Below are 14,153 nucleotides of genomic sequence, written 5' to 3'. Positions count from 1 at the left end.
TTATACCACTGTGCTTTGCTTATACAATGTTTGGTCAGTCTGTTAAGTTGTAAACAGTGTTTTGATTATTTTAGATTGTGCTGCTCTGAGCATCTCTACACATTTGGCAGACATACACAGTCCCCAGAGTGGCATGGCCTGGTCATGAGCATGCATAATTTTATCACTCGTGTCACAGACTCTCAGATACTCTGCAGAAAGGTCACACTTCCCCTTGTGAATATATCTGTTTTCCTACATAGTTGCTAACTTCAGGGTTTTTCTATTGCCAGTTTCTAAAAAAAATTTGTGAAAGATAACATAAAATTTATCATATTAACCATGTTAAGTGTACAATTCAGTAGTGTTAAGTATTTTCACATTGTTGTGACTATGAACTTTTTCATCTTGTAAAAGTGAAACTCTGTATCCATTAAACTCCCCCTTCCCTTTGCCCCCCAGCCTCTGGCACCCACTATTCTGCTTTCCTGTGTCTTGAGTTTGACTACTCTAGGGACCTCACATTAAGTGGAGTCATACAGTATTTGTCCTTTCGTGACTGGCTTATTTTTCTTAGCATAATGTACTAAGTATCTATGTTGTGCAGCATGTGTCAAAAACTTCCTTTGTGAGAGAGCTGAATAATGTTATCTCATGTATATGCTTTGTTTATGTATTCATTTATCATTGGACACGGGTTGCTTCTACCTTCTGATTATTGTGAATTAATGCTGCTGTGAACGTGGGTGTACAGATACCTTTTTGTATTGGATTTCAGTTCTTTTGGACATAAACCCAGAAGTGGAATTGCTGGATCATATGACATTTCTATTTTTAATTTTTTTGAGGAACCCTCCTGTTTTCCGTAGCAGCTGCATCATTTCACACTCAGTGCGAGGGTTCCGGTTCTCCACAGCCTCACAGCCTCATCAATACTTGGTTATTTTCTGTTATTTTTTAAATAGCAACCATCCTTATGAGTGTGAGGTGATATTTCATTGTGGTTTTGATTTGCATTTTCATAAGTGAAGTTGAGCATCTTTTCATAATAAGTGATGTTGAGCATCTTTTCATATGTTTATTGGCCATTCGTCTATCCTCTTTGGAGAAATGTCTTTTCAAGTTCTTTGACCATTTTTAAAATTGAATTATTTGTGTTTTCTTGTTGATTTGTAGGAGTTATTTATATAGTCCCTTATCAGATACATGATTTACAAGTATTTACATTCTGTAGGTTCCTTTTCTAGTCTGTTGTTTATGTTCTTTGATGTCCAGAAATTTTTCATCTTCACATAATCCAATTTATCTATTTTTACTCTTGTTACCTGTGCTTTTGGTTTCATGTCCAAGAAATCATGTGTTATGAGTATTCATTGCTACTTTTAAAAGTACTTTAGTAATCATAATTTGTATTTCTGTAATTACTGGCTAGTCTATTTTACCACTTGGTTTACAGTCTGCATTTTTCCTCTTTCCACTTACCTTGTAAAATCTCCATATAGGTTTTTATAATGATCATGAATTCTTTATATAGTTGAGAAGGTAAGCATTTGCCAGTGTGATTGTCAACCTTATTTTTGTTTTTTCCTTTTATTGTTGGAGCAAAACTATTATACAAGTGTTTTAAAAATATTAGTCTAGTAAGTCTAATAATAATAATAATAATAATGAGTCTGTTGGGTTTTTCTCTGATTCCTTTTCCTTTAGTAGCTAAAAACATGTATTCCCATAGATACTCTCTCTATTTAAGGAGTTATGAATCTGACCTAGAAGTGGATCTAAATTATTTATATTGATAAAGTTGAAATATCAAAGTTTTATTGAGTAAATATTCTTTGCTCTTTTGGTCCTATCAATATTGGCTTCTTATGATTATCTGCCTGAATCTATTTCTGGAATTTTTAGTCTCTAGTTTTTATTATTTTTAATCAAATACAATGAACTTTAATGACTCACTGTTCATTATGTTTCAGTCTAGTAAGTTGAAGCTACGATACTCTCAAGGTGAGAATATTCTTGTTGGCACTTGAGTACACAGAACTGGTTAATCTTTGGTTCATGATAGAACATGGCTCTCTCTGATTTGCTTTCTAGATGTTCGTAATAATGTGGTAAGCATTTTCAAATCTTCTATTCAATATAAAAACGAGGACGTTAGACGGTAAATTCGTCTACCTATGTGGTCATCCACCATCCCCCCCACCTCTAGGTAATCATCATCCTGAACACCGGAGTGTACATATTTTCATTTTAGTTGTTTTTAACTTTATAAAATTGTACATAGTCTTCTGGACTTTTTCTCATTTAATGTAAGATCCTGCTATGTATTTAGTTCATTTGGTTCGCTTACTGGATAGAGTCCATCATGTGACTATACCACAGTTAATTCATTGATGTTTCCACTGCTTCTCTTATTCTGTTAAATGCGGTCATATGCAGAATTCAAACTCAACCGACAGGGTTGGCACTACCCAGCCCCTCCCAGTGATAACCAGTGTTACCCCTTTGCTGTGTTTCCTGCCAGACCTTTTTCTATTTATTTATATCCACATCTGAAAGAGACATGTTGTTTTCTTTTCTATATAAGTGAGGAAAATACAATTGTATACAGTATATCATTATTGACTTGCTATTTCACAGTAGGTAGGCTCACATGATCTGCTGTGTAGTATTTCTTAACATGAATGTGCTCTGAGTTATGTAGCTGTTCTCATATTGGACATTTACACTATTTTCAGTCTTTGTGATACTTCAAACGATGCCATGTGGTCATCATCCATACCCCCTCGTGCATATGCATAAGTCTGTCTCAGGGCAGTTACCCAGAGTGGGATCGCGGGGTCATAGGATGTGGGTCAGAAGGTTTACCACGTTCTGCCCTGTTGTCCTCCAGGGTGGGTGTGCGAGTTCACATACTTGCGTGTGAGCGCATCTGTCTGGATCCTCTTGACACCCGGTATCGCAGACTTTTCTATTTCCACCATTGGCCTTCTTTGATCTGTCATATATTCACGGTGACCCAGTGAGACTTTAACTGGTGCAGTGGATTTTTGGCATCTGTGGGTTTAACATTTGTGGGCTTAATGCTGATAGGGGTCCCAGGGTCCAGGACACAAAATTTTCTTGAAGTACAATGTTTTAAATTACCCATGTTGTGAGGCTACTGAGAACACCCAACCTAAACTCTGCATCCGCTTCACACGATGGCTTTGTTCTCTGCTTATCTCTGCATCACTGTGACTCTCCTGAAGGGATCGAAATTTTGTAGATTTCGGTAAGGCTGTGGCTGAGCTTTACTGTTACATACTGTTGTGTGGATGGAGGTGTGGAAACTATGTGGCAGGATTTGTTTTAGTCCCTTTATAAATTACTGGTCTTGTATTTAAAATTCAGACACTACAGAAAAATACAATGTGGAAGATGGAAGTTCTTCTAGTCGTCTGCTCTAAAATGGAATCATACAATATAATATGTACTGTCCTGCAGCTACTCGATTGTTTTACTGGCTCCGTAATATTGAATTTTGCTTATATTGGTATGTGGCGCTATACTTATTATTATTTTGGAGTGTACTCTTCCTACTTATAAAAAAAGTTTGCTGTAAAACAGCATGCCATATTATATCAGAGGCAGTAGCCTCACACATCCTGTGTTTACCATGTTTCTTGTTTGCATATTTTCTATTGTGCTTGATTTAATCTATTGTTTTGTAAATTTAGCGTGGCCTAGGTGTACAGTGTTTGCAAAATCTACAGCAGTGCACGGTAAGGCCCTAGGCCTTCACATCCACTCTCACTCACCGACTCGCCCAGAGCAACTTCCAGTCCTACAAGCTCCGTTCGTGGTAAGTGCCCTAGACAGGCGTACCAATTTTTTCTTTTATACCATATTATGCTGTACGTTTTCCATGTTTAGACAGACAAATACTATACTGTTACAATTGCTCTGTGCCACATACTGCATGTTGTATAGGTTAGTAGCCCAGGAGCAAGTAGTCCCTTCGTATAGCTTAGGTGTGCGGTGGGCTATAGCAGCCAGGTGTGTGTAGGTGCACTCTGTGATGTTCTCACAACTCACTTCTCAGAGCAGTGAGTGGCCTGTGACAGCAGTGCCTGGAGGAGAAGCTGCGGGCATTCGCACTGCCCTGGCTGGTAGGCTCTCCCTGCTCGTGCTGTCGGGTCGGGGGCTCTCCGTCTTGTGAGGTGGCCTGCTGCCAAAGCGGAATGACACCGGCCTTCCCCTAACTTGCCGTGGAGTCCGGCTAAGGCTGTCCAGCTGCTGGAACTGCTTGTTCATACTAGAATGTAGCATAAGCTGGTGCCTGACTTTATTAGCACAAAACAAGCCTCAGAGTCTGCTTCTTGGTCTTTATTCTAATCAGGTTGAAAAACTATTCTAGGAAAGCAGTTGTGACATTTGCACAAAAAGTGGTATTTAATTATATCTTGTGTTTAGTCTGCTGAAATCGCACCCGGCATCTGTCGAGGCATTTCTAGCCCTGAGTGGGGTGCCTTCGGGTCGGGGTACAGTCGGCTTCCCCTCCCGCCTTCTGCTCAGACAACCTTGACTGCTTTCTGGTTCAAGTACACGCTCTTTCTCTCTAAGGCCACCAAGTGCCAGGAGCACAGCTGCGAACCCTGTTCTGTCTCTTACTCGGCGTCCCGGAGAGGTCAATGTCATGAACTGCAGGGCCCAGGATCTGCCCCAGGAGCCTTCTCCTCCCTCTCAGCCTGGGGAGCGGTCAGTGCACTGTCTCCCAACTCTTCTGTCGATGTGACAACCGTGTGACCCACCGTCTGTGCGTGAAAGCAAGGCCCTACCTCTGCCCTGTGCTGACACCAAGAGCAAAGGCTCTGTGGATTTTCTTCTAATTTATTTAACTTAAAAGTGTAGAAAACGTTCAAAGTAATCTGTACATGTTAAATTCAAACCCTGTAGGAGGTATAGTAGCATTTTTCTCTACCCCCGCCTCCCTTCTCACAGTGGCAAGTGTTGGGGCCAGTTACTAGAGTTTTTTTTTCTAGAGAATTCTGTGTACATATTTAGCTATAGTGATCCTGGTGTACCATATACCCTGTTTTGCACTTGAGATCGTTCAGTTAACAGTACATCTGGGTGCTCACTGCATACCTGTATTTGTTTGTGGTCGACCTTGGACTTTTCACCATTTGTGTCCTTGTCCATGTTTGCATTATCCATTCCTCTTTTGGGGAGCAATCTCTTTTAGGTTGTTTTCAGCCATTTTTACTGTATATGAGGCTCTACTGAGTATCTGTCTGTGTGTATTTTATATGGGCAACTGTATCTATGTCGGGGGAAGTTGGAGGGAATTCACAGTCCATGTGTCTTTCTAAATAGGGTGGACACCGCCAATGTACACGAACGTTAAGGAATGTCCCAGTTGACATTCCCTACACCTTACCAGCACTGTGTTCTTGAGTTTGGTGTTTTGTCAATGTGAGAAGTGAAAATACCGTTTCATTGTAGTTTTGATTTGTATTTGTATTGGGTTGTGCATGCGCTGATTTCTAAGAGCTCTTTATAAAAGAAATTAATCGTATCATTTGTGTCACAAATACTTTTCTGTGTGTCATTGCTCTTTAAATTTCATGCTAAAACTTTCCTGTTCCATGTCTTAACTATATAAATACTCATTTATCAATGTTTTCTTTTATGGAGTGGTTTAGAAAGGCAAATCCAGCTCAAGATGATTTTTTGTTAAACCCCATATTTCGTCTTGGTTCTTTTAAGGTTTTATTTTTATTCTAATCGTGGCTCTATCTGGACTCAATTTTGGTGTAATGAGTGACTTAGGGATAGTCACCACTGACCATTTACACCGTTTACTGGTTACTACTTCTTACCATTGATCTGTTGATTTATGCTCGGTTCCAGTTTTAAATATTGTAGTTCTGTACTTCAATATAGCTCGACCTCATTATTTTACTTTTTCAGAATTGTCCTGACTTCCTGCACGTTTACATTATTACTTCCTTATGATGTTTCATGCTGTCGTCTTCCTGTGCAAGAATCAGGTGCCTTTCTATGGATTCGCCTTTGTATTTTGTGGGAAGCTGTGGCCAGTGTCCTAGTCTTGGCCTGTCTGTTCCGGTGTCCGGGCACCCTAAACCTACCTGGCAGCCCCTGCACCTGTCCTAGTGACCGCCCCGCCACAGAGTGCTTTTAGGGTTTTTTTTGCTGTGCCAACAGTTACTTGTTGCTGTTGAGCTGGCAATGTCCCGTTCAGTGGACTTTGCAGATGAAATGCTCCTAAACGCACTGTCCTGGTAAAAATTCCAACACGGTCATGCAGACCCAGCTGGGGGATGACTTGGGCCTCCTCTAGGAGGTCACATTCCAGGAGAGTGCAGCTGGGAGGGTTTGCATTCCCCGCCCCAGTTTTACTGACATATAATTGACACACAGCAGGGTCTGCATTCTGACTTCTGCCCCTGTGGGGCCAACTTCTGTCACCGGGAAGTTCTGTGTACCAGGATGTCTAAACAGAATCCTGTTCTGACCAGCACCTGACTCCCCATGCTCAACCCCTGAGCCATCTTCTCCTGTCCCCAACCCGCTGAAACTGTTTACAAAATGTATTGCATGCTCTACTGCCTTATCAAAGATATTATACAGACTAGAATTTGCTGTTTCTCCAGTGTCTCAAGGCCACCATCATGAACACGTGTTCCTTTCTGGAATACGGTGTTTTCTTCGGGGGCTGCTGAGGTGAGTCCATTTGCTTCCTCGCAGACTCTCTTCTGGTTAGGGGGCTGCATCGCTTCTGGGGGGTAGCCCACCCCTCCTCCACTGGGCTCACTGTGTGCTGTAGTAGAGGCTGAACTGAAGGGGCCTGCATGGAAGCAAGACCACCAAGCTTTACTTCATTATTCCTCTGTTCCACACTTAAGTCAGAGATGGCCTGCGTCTGTTTCAGAAATAACATACATGGGCCCGGTTTTCAACCAAACGCTGTTCTGTTTTCCGATTATGATTTTTTCTGACTTACTATTGAAACTGGATAGGATGCTTTCCCCTGTTTTCTAAGACATTTTTGTGCACAAATCTGATTATTAAGAGAATTTCTTAGCAGTGACATCACTGGCTCACAGGCTTTTGACTCAGGCTACCACACGCCCTCCTAAAGGCGGCAAAACTCAACTTTCAACAGCAGTTCCCACAGCCTTGACGTTCTTGTCCTTCACTGACTGGAAGGCAAAAATGTTTTAATTTGTGCCTTTTGATTTTATGATGCTGTATGTTCACTTTTTGTGTTTGTTAGCGGCTTGCGCGTCTGCTTTGTGCGTCACTTAAATTTTCACTTCTACTTTCCCTTCCTGGGAACTATTTTTGCTGAGAACATTTAGCCGTATATATTACAAAAAGTTGTTTAAGTTTGTAATTTGCCTTTTTAAATTTACATGTTGGATCTTGCCAGCGGTTTTAAATTTTGTAGTCAAATCTATTTTCTTATTATGGTTTCATACTTCGGCGTTATGCCGGATTTTCTTGTGGTTCCCTGCGGTTTCATTTTAGACATTTAATTCTTCTAGAAGTTATTGTGTATAGTATGAAAACTAAAAATATCGAATGCTTTCAAAACGGTGAAGCAATTTTTCCAGCACTATTTACTGAATAATTAATTCTTCTTTCTCTACTGATTTGAAATGCCACCGCTTAATTATGGAATATATTCTTTAATATACTTATTAAGTTCTGTTTCTGAACTTTTTAGTCTGTTCCACTCATCTGTCTTTCCTTGTGCCAACCCTATGTTTAATTATTTTAGTTTTATAATAAAAGTATTTGGATTTTCATTGGAATTGCATTACATCTATAAATATATTATGATACTGAGACTTCCCATTTAGCGCGTGGCCTCCCTGTTCATTCAGGACAGGATGAATTTCACCAGGAGATTTAGACTCAGGAATCTTAGGCCTCTTATACAAGTTATGCACATTTATGACGTTTGTTCCTGGAACTGTTCTTCTGTATTGTGGTTGGGTATGTTTTTCTATGAAAATTTCAGATGATGGTAGGTAGCATGTGATCAGATTTATTTTACATATGTATACACTTTATTTTGTAAATAAGCATGGTGAACTTCATTATTAGGGCCAGTTGGCAGGCAATACAGCATCTCAGCTAAAAGTACAAGCTTTCGAGTCAGATCACCCTGTCTCATGTTGGACCCGCCACTTATTTACTGTGTGACCAGCTTTCTGCCTCAGTTTCCCCACCTGTAAAAAAGGATAATCATCTACTAAGAAGCAGAATGAGGGGTAATGTAAGCACTGAGCTTACTGGGGCTCCCAAGTAAGTAGCAGTTGTCTTTAATGAGTGTTGGCCATGTGATCGATTCCGTGTTTTGTGCTTCTCTCCAGTCTTGGAATTGGCTGTAATTACTAACGAGCCGTGAGCATCCTGATCTTGTTCCCACCTGACCCTCTAGTGGGACCTGTCAGCAAATGGAGGAGGTGGGTGAGGCTGGGCGCTGGGAGGTGCATATAAGCCCTCAGCCGCTGAGGGGGTGACTATCCTGCTGGTGGTCCTCAAGACAAGTTGGGGTGCTCTGCTGACAAACATTTTAAGTTTTTGATATTTTTATATATTTATTTTAACATGTATTTGAAAGATCACTGGTTTTCTATTTATGGTGGTAATATAGAGTTTACTTTTAAAATAAATTTATTTTTACTTTTTTAAATTGAAATATCATTTATGTACCAAAATCATGCGTTCGAGGTGTGCAATTCAGTGGTTCCTGTATGTTTACTGTGTTGTGCAGCCATCGGCAATACTCGTTTCCAGAACTTTTACATCATCCCAAACGGAAGCTCTGTGCCCAATAAAAAAATAACTTCCCACTCCCCCTCCCCTAGTGCCTGGTAACCCCTATCATACATTCTGTCTCTATGAATTTGCCTATCCTTGGTGTCTCACGTAAGTGGAATCATATATTTGTCCTTTTGTGTCCGTCTTATTTCACTTAGCTTAATGTTTTCAAGGTTCTTCCCTATTGTGGCATTTAACAGTACTTTGGTTCTTTTTATGACTGAATGTTCCATTATACGGGTGTGCCATGTTTTATTTATCATTTGGATATTCGGGTTCTCACTTCTTTGGCTATTATGAATAATGCTTCTATGAACATTTGTGTGCAACTTTTTATGTGAACATAGGTTTAAAATTCTCCTTCGTATATACCTAGGAGAGATAACTTTTTGAGCTACTGCCAAACTTTTCCAATGTAGCCTGCACCATTTTACATCCCCATCTGTAATTTATGAGGGTTCCAGTTTCTCTACATTGTCACCAACACTTGTTCTTATCTGACTTTTTTGATTATAGCTATCGTAATAGGCTCGGAGTGGTATCTATCTCTTTTGATTTGCATTTCTCTGACGACTAATGATATGAAACAGCATTTTGTGTGCTTGTTAGTTAGCCACGTGTGTGTCTTCTTTGGCGAACCGTCTGTTTTGATTCGTTGCCCACTTTTTAATTGGGGGTTTGTCTTTTCATCATTGAATTCTAAGAGTTCTTTATATATTCTGGATACTAGACTATCAGATACATGATATGCAGATATGTTCTCCCATTCTGTGGTTGCCATTCCATTTTCTTATAGGGTCTTAAATTTATATTTTAAAAGCGAATTGATTTAAGTGAGGGGAAAGGGACTGCTGTATTCAGAGGTGACCAAAAAAAAAACCCTCAGGGTGCTGCATGAATGACTGCGGTTTGGGAGGGTGTCCCCTTTGAGACCACAAGTGTTTGGAGGCAGAGAAGACTGTGGTCCTCACCAGAAATGGATGGGAAGCGCCGTCCTAGTGCGTCCCCTCGTATACGACGTCTGCTGGCATCACTCGCTAGGTGTATTGGGATCTGGGTTGCTCAGAAGTGTTTGTTTTTTTAATCAGTAATAGATATTGGACTTACTAAAATGTCTTTCTTGCATCTTTTGAGATGAACTTCAGGTTTTTCTCCTTGCATCTTCTAGTGATTATTTACATTAACGGAATATTACTTTTTCTATTAATATTAATGGACTATTACACCCTCCTATGACTTCTGAAACAAACCATTCTCGGGCCTGGAGCTTTATTTTGCCAACACAGAAACGAATCAGAAAGTCCACGCTGACTTCAGGGTGCTGACAGGCAGGTTTTGGTATCAGCGTATCAGGAAAGGCAGACACGGCCAAGAGCGGTGGCTGAAAGCACAGCCTGGGCAGCTCGGTCTCCATTCCCTGCTTCGCATTCTCGAAGCCAGATTCCTCAGTGATGAAACGGGGACCAAGATATCGTGAGAGCCTATCTCGGTCGTGTGGTGCAGACGCTGTGAGAGAGTGAGGGGTCCAGCCGCTTTGTGTCCGCCGTGAGGGAGATAGTAGTGGGCATGGCCCCGGCCCTGGCCCCCTGCGCAGACGGACAGCATGGACGGTCCTGTTACCTGCCTGCAGCTGGCGCTGCTCCTTTTTAGAGGGTCAGTGGTTCTTTGAAAACTTTTTCGGTTTCTTCCTGAGTTGCTTACTGGGCTAGTCAATATTTCTATTTCATCATAAGTTCATTTTTCAAAGTTATGTTTTCTAAGAAAATTATCTTTTTCATATGTATTAGTGTAAAATGCAAAATAACCTTTTATATTTTCCTATGCTCTATGAGTAGTTTTCTCACTTTTTCTTATTCCTAGTTTGTCTTTCTCTTGAATAGACTTTCTAGAAATCGATTTTATTAGCCTTTTTAAAGAAGCAGGTCTAGTCATTTTGTAATTTGTTAATTTCTACTTTTATTTCGTTAATTCTTTCCTTCTGATTTCCTTGGATTTTGTGACTTTTTCTAGAGTCTTGCTTCATTTCTTTTCCAACTCGCGTACTTTTAGCGGTGGAAGGGGGAGGTACAGTGTGGTGATGCAGGCTGCGGCACGAGGCAGTCCCGCTCCAGCCCCACCACGCCCCTGTGACCTCGGACAAGGCTGTCACCTGCTGAGGTGCGGAGCCTGTCTAAGGGAGGCTACCAATGCCACCCAGGAAGATGCATGGGTTCCTGTTGATGGCCAGGGCCTCAGAGGCACATTGGGGTGGGTGGTAAGGGGCGTTCGGCAAAGGGGAACAGTGAATTGCTGTTGCCTCATTCCACAGTTCCAGTTTCTAACGGTCCCTCCAACAACATCCTCTATGGCTAGACACTGGGCTGGTCCCCTCAGTCACTTGCATACAGGATGACTGGCCCTGCCTCCACCTCCCATTTTCATGGGGCACAGGCCTCAGATGGTGATTACATGAATCATGAGTTCGCGCAGTTGTGGTAACAGCCCCAAGGGCGTGTAGTGCAGGCCGAGAGTGAAGACAGAAGCCCTTACTCAGGGGCGGGGACCTTTGAGTTCTTACTTGAGGGGTAGGAGAATCTGTAAGGAAGAGCATTTCCAGATGAGAGAAAGGTGTGGACAAAGCCTCTGAGCTGTGAAGGGGGCTGGCAGAGTCACCATGAGGATTCAGGATGTGACCCCCAGGCACCTGCAGGCCTCCCGTCTGTGTCTGGCAAGAGTTTGTCGTCCTTATTTACTGTATGCTTTGTGGTTTCAGTCTGATGAGTAATTTGACTAGTTTTTTAAGACTATGCTTTAAAAGTTCTAGGTGTTTAGAAATTTTTACTTTTTTAACTATTGTAATCAGTCTCTGGTTTAATGAATGGTTGGTTACCTGAGGAAGTGATCTGTACAATCGCTGCTTTTCCAAATCTATGGCTCCCTTTCTTCATTGCTTCAGATGTGGTATTTTTATCAATGTCCCACGGCAGCCGAGGAGGTGTTCTCTGTCTCGTTCCACATTCTGGATCAGTCCCTCCCTCCAGGTGTTTTTCGATCCAAGCCAAATCCACTATCTCCTGTATAACGAAAAGTGGGGTTACATGCTCACCACCTCTGGTTCTCCCCAGAGACGGCTCACCAGTTTTGTTCCATGTGTTTTACTGCAGTGTTATTGGAACCTCCAGACCCCCGACAGCACAGACCGTTGTCCTCTGTGGCGTGCTCTCTGCCTGGAATTCACTTTGTCTGATGTCAACAGCCCAGACCCGCACCTGCACCCCACCCCGCCCCAACCTGGCCGTCGTCCTGTTTTCATTTGACTGAAGTATCTGTTGGGGTTATTTTCAACTGCTGAATTTTAAAATTTAATTATTTTTACATCGATTTTTCTGCTTTCTGCTCATACGCGTGTCTCTTTTACACGGCTACGATTGGTGGCTATTTTGCTTTTCCACTTCAGGGTTTGTTGTGGGCACAGTTCCCCGTGCTGAAATAACCCGCCCGTTCTGGTTGAGGCCCTGTGGGACACTGTGTGATCATACATCACTATCACAGACATCTTTGGGCAAATCCCTCCTTTTTTACCTGAAGGCCTCCTTCGGCTTGCATTTCCCCGTAGCCAACGGGAAGGAGGAGTTGCTCGGCTCTCCTTGTTCACTGCCCTGTGCCCTCCAGAAGGTTCTAAGGAGCCAATTATATGCACTGTTGTTTCCCTACCACCCTGCAAACACGATTTGCTTTTACTTTTGATCATTGACTCTGAATGCAGAGTGGTTCCTTGAAACCATTTGAACTTTCCCCCTTGTAGCCAGTGGCAGGTCGCCCTGTGTAGATGGCCTTCTGGTGTTCCCGCAGTACAAATCTTGGTGCTCTGGCCACTAACATATTACATTAACTCTTTGCTCGTCTTACAGAGTGTGTTTTGACTGCCCCCGTTTCTGAGGCCTCTTAAGGCCAGAGCTTTGTTGCTTCATCATCAGGTTGGGACTTAGATGGCTGTTCATGGTTCCTCTCTCCTGCTGCAATCAGTAAGTGCCTGCCCTTTGTGGTGTGTTTGGGGGTGACGCTGAGGGGAAACGGGTGAGGAGGGACAGGGAATGAGGGAGCTGGGATGAGGGGGATGGAAGCTGGGCCCGCAGCTCTGAGCCCACCTGGTAGTCCACAAAGAGTGTGTGTGTGTGCACGCGTGTGTGCGTGCGTGCGTGCATGTGTGTGAGAGAGAGAGACTGGCTTTGCTCTCATTCATGCCTCAGAATGAGTAGAAAGGACCCACTTCGCAGGTCTGTGTGACCCTGAGCAGGATTCACCCCTCCCTGCACCTCAGCTTCTCACTTGGACCTGTCTGGGGAGGAACTTCTGAGACCTTCAGGGCTGACATGAGGGGTCCAGGGGCCTGCCTCCATGAGCAGCCAGGACAGGACTCGTGGACAAGGACTGCAGAGCTCCTGGGGGCGCTCCCACCAGACCCGCCGTGGGCTGGGAAGAGGCAGAGCCTGAGCTGGGAACTGTGGGTGCTGCGGGCAGTGGGCTGGGAGGGTGGCATAGGGGCAAATATTGGCTAAGGGTCCAGGGTGGGCTTCATGTACCTCAGGCCCTGGCGACTTGGACCCGTCCTCCCTGGAACTCAGACTCCGAATGAGAGTCCGTTGAGAAGAGAGGAGGCCACTGGGGCATTGTGCTCTGACTTCATGTTCGTGTAATGGCAGCTCCCAGGAAGGGTTCCACAGCTGACAGTGGCCGAGAGACTGGAGGACCGCCGGTGAGGCAGGTGGGCGCGTCTGTGTGACCCCACGCAGCCGGGGCACCGCACACCTGGAGGACCACTGGAGCTGGGCCTAGGCCAGAGTGCTCAGACTTTCCCCGCGTTCTTAGATTTCCTGTTCTGACAAAGGCAAAAATCAGTTATAAAAGTAATCTGTGTAGAGTTGATAATTCAAGCCATTTTATACAAAAGTAACATCCCCTCCCCTCCCCTGTCCCATCCTTATTACACAGAGGTGGCCTCTCAAGTTTCTTTGCATCTTTCTGGAAATTTATACGTGCAAAACTTGTCACTGCGGGCACTGTCCTAGAACAGGCAGGACCATAACTTGTGGTTGAGTTTGCCCGTCTGACTTCATGCAGCTCCTGCAGCTGGAACATGCATCCAGCAGGACAGGGAACATATGGCTGTGAAGCTGAGGGGACATATGTCCCCTGGCTGCACCTTCGGAAGGGACGTCAGGGCAGGAAGGAGTGAACCTGGCGGGGAGGCGCGGAGCCGCCGCAGGTGTTTCTTTTACTGGACGCGGCTCATGGCCGCGTTCAGGTTTTGCTTTTCACCTTTGAGTCTGTGAGAAAATGAGCAGGAAAAAGCAAAA

At 43.4% G+C, this 14,153-nt stretch overlaps 1 long non-coding RNA gene across 1 annotated transcript; it reads left to right on the top strand.

Annotated features, from left to right (window-relative positions):
* Nucleotides 1–1,067: 1,067 nt before the first annotated feature.
* LOC120584852 (uncharacterized) lies at nt 1,068–14,153 on the top strand. Its single transcript, XR_005648161.1, has 2 exons — nt 1,068–12,821; nt 13,074–14,153. It is a non-coding gene; the product is annotated as an uncharacterized LOC120584852 (long non-coding RNA).

Source organism: Pteropus medius, unplaced genomic scaffold, assembly GCF_902729225.1.
Source record: "Pteropus medius unplaced genomic scaffold, Ma_sr-lr_union100, whole genome shotgun sequence".
Classification (NCBI taxonomy): domain Eukaryota; kingdom Metazoa; phylum Chordata; class Mammalia; order Chiroptera; family Pteropodidae; genus Pteropus; species Pteropus medius.
The sequence above is the reverse complement of the archived record's forward strand: the minus strand, read 5'-3'. Positions and strand labels throughout refer to the sequence as shown.